This window comes from Volvox carteri (assembly GCF_000143455.1).
Source record: "Volvox carteri f. nagariensis unplaced genomic scaffold VOLCAscaffold_114, whole genome shotgun sequence".
Lineage (NCBI taxonomy): Eukaryota > Viridiplantae > Chlorophyta > Chlorophyceae > Chlamydomonadales > Volvocaceae > Volvox > Volvox carteri.
In genome coordinates, this window is record NW_003307657.1 from 91,579 (window position 1) to 94,916 (window position 3,338).

Sequence of the window (3,338 nt, forward strand, 5' to 3'; positions counted from 1 at the left end):
TAGGGGGCCGCAGGGGAGGACGGCATTGGGCTAGGGGGCCGCAGGGGAGGACGGCGTTAGGCTAGGGGGGCCGCAGGGGAGGACAGCGTTAGGCTAGGGGGCCGCAGGGGAGGACGGCGTTGGGCTAGGGGGCCGCAGGGGAGGACAGCGTTGGGCTAGGGGGCCGCAGGGGAGGACGGCGTTAGGCTAGGGGGCCGCAGGGGAGGACGGCGTTAGGCTAGGGGGCCGCAGGGGAGAACGGCGTTGGGCTAGGGGGCCGCACGGGAGGATGGCGTTAGGCTTGGGGGCCGCAGGGGAGGACGGCGTTGGGCTAGGGGGCCCCAGGGGAGGACGGCGTTGGGATAGGGGGGCGCAGGGGAGGACAGCGTTGGGCTGGGGGGCCGCAGGGGAGGGCAGCATTGGGCTAGGGGGGCGCAGGGGAGGACAGCGTTAGGCTAGGGGGCCGCAGGGGAGGACGGCGTTGGGCTAGGGGGCCGCAGGGGAGGACAGCGTTGGGCTAGGGGGCCGCAGGGGAGGACGGCGTTAGGCTAGGGGGCCGCAGGGGAGGACGGCGTTAGGCTAGGGGGCCGCAGGGGAGAACGGCGTTGGGCTAGGGGGCCGCACGGGAGGATGGCGTTAGGCTTGGGGGCCGCAGGGGAGGACGGCGTTGGGCTAGGGGGCCCCAGGGGAGGACGGCGTTGGGATAGGGGGGCGCAGGGGAGGACAGCGTTGGGCTGGGGGGCCGCAGGGGAGGGCAGCATTGGGCTAGGGGGGCGCAGGGGAGGACAGCGTTAGGCTAGGGGGCCGCAGGGGAGGACGGCGTTAGGCTAGGGGGGCGCTGGGGAGGACAGCAGTGGGCTGGGGGGCCACAGGGGAGGGCAGCATTGGGCTAGGGGGGCGCAGGGGTGGACGGCGTTGGGCTAGGGGGCCGCACGGGAAGGACGGCGTTAGGCTAGGGGGCCGCAGGGGAGGGCGGCGTTGGGCTAAGGGGGGAAAGACGAACCACAAACGAGTGAAGCTGCTGCCAGGGCAAGAGTGTACCAGACGTAGAACTGACCGAAAGGCGTCCGTGAAGACCGCGACCTCGGGATGACGAAGTGAAGATGATGTCGGAAAAACACACTACCTACCTAAGCCGCCAGGACTACAAAAGCAGTAATTCAAAGCCGTAAGGAAGTAGGTGTAGGAAAGTCAAGGCGGCAGAGAAGTAGTAAAACACTGGTGTCGTAAAGCTGGAATAAAGTTTGGGCAAAATTTGTTTGTTTCCATAATTTATGATTTATATCCGTGGTGTTTTATTGACACACTACGTAGCAAATTCGCTTTTGCGGTGGAGTTGTAAAAGTGGTGCTGCGTTGTGATTTTGTTCGCGGGTTGTTGGGATGGTTGTACGAGCCGTTGTTTGATCCGTTTGCAGTGCCGCTCGTGACATTCTTTGTGCTGTACTCCAAAATATATCGCGGATGGCGCATTTGATATGCAGTGTTTCTTGATAATGAAACCGCTTGGGATTTGTTTGGCAAGATGACGTCGTTTGTCGTACGTTCGACGGGAAGGGTCTGGCCCACGTTATCGATCGCTTGCGAGATGTTCCACAACCACGAACAAACAATTATAGCTTGACAACAATTATATGCATTCAAAGATCTTTTCGTAGATATCTGATACATAGCAGGTGTGGTGGATTTCGCCGCCGCATCGGACAAACCGCGCGCTGTGCCTTTTAGAAGACCTGGCACTCAGCGCAACATTTATGTGTAGCTATTACAGAGGTTAAGAAAATAGCTTAAGAGTTCAGAAGCGCGGAAAAGATGGAGTATTCCAGTGCAGCGCCGCCTCTCGTGGCCAGTAAGTCGTGGCTAGTAGAGATCGTCCAAAAGGATATTCTGTGTGCGCGCGTACCATCGAATTGAGTGAATCTCTCACTCCCTGTATGCAACTGTATCATACTCCGCACAGGGCGATATGTTTTGAAAAGAGCTGCCGGGCTTGGTGCGGATGCATCGCGTTGCCATCACGGTGCAGCAGTTGTCCGCCCCTCCGTGTGTAGCGCCATCGGTAAGTGTTATGGTCGGGGTTTTTAAGAGCATAATAGGCAAAAAGAGCCTGCAGGCAGCGTGTTTTTGTCGGAGAGATGTGTATAGTATTTTCTGCCGCGCACGTCGTTGTAGTATATGTGGCTTTCCCTCTCACGCACACATCACAGGCACACGCACAATAACAATAATAATAATAATAATAATAATAATAATAATAATAATAATAATAATAATAATAATAATAATAATCGTAGATTCGCTGTCTCCTTCACTGACATCTGACGCGTGTATAATAGTAGGTGATGGGTGGGATTTCACCGCCGCCTTCATCGGGCAAACCGCGCACGCAATTCCTTTTATTAGCCCTGGGACTCTCACAGCTGCTCTATATAGAGAGATTATACAGCTTATTAGCAGTCCAGCGCCGCGCATAAGAGATCGATTTTGTATTCTAGTGCAGCCGCCGTGCATCGTAGTCTCTACAGGCGCTTGGGGGGTCACTGAAAGACGGTGGACAGGCATCCTATCTGAAGGTAATGGCACATAGAAAGGTTTAGAAAGCGTCCGGGAATTGGGGCATAGGTGTGTGGCGATATGTTTTTTGGGCGTGGCCTTCGGGGGAAAAGATGAAGAGGGCGGGGGTGGGGGTGGGGGTGGGGGCGTACCCACAGCCCTCCCACATTATCTATCTGCTGTGTACACATGTTTTAAAAACAGGAAATTTTTGCTCATCACACCTGCTGCCCCCACACTTTTCATAAGATAGAAACTTATAAAAAATGTGCCGTCACCCTAATTATTTTTTATTTTCCTCCCCCCCCCCCCAGCCAGCAGGTGAAAAGCAGAGACATGGCTAGGATCAGCCAAGCGCCAGCACCAGCGCCAGTGCTAGTGCTAGTGCTTAGGGTTTAAGCACAGATGCCGTGGCGTGGGGGTGCTTTTGACGAAGGCCGTGACGTGCGGCATGCTGCTGCTGCTGCTGGCCTGCTACCCGCTGGCGCTGCTACAGGGCCAACCCGTGGGTCATCACAGCGACCCATCTTTCGCCAGCCCTGCACCGCCGCCGCCGCTGCCGCCGTCACCTTTAGAGCTGGTGCATGCATTAGATGGCGCCGTCATGGGCGCCGTCATGAGTCCCCTCACGGTGGCGTGGATGCTGGCACTGTACGACGGCATTGACGAGATGGCGATGATGATGATGGCGGCGATGATGGCCAGCTGCATCAGGCACAGCAGCACAGCCATCAGCTGCCGATGATGATGATGCTGACGATTGCAATTGGTACATAGAGATTGGAAGGGGTTTGTGGAGAATTTTTG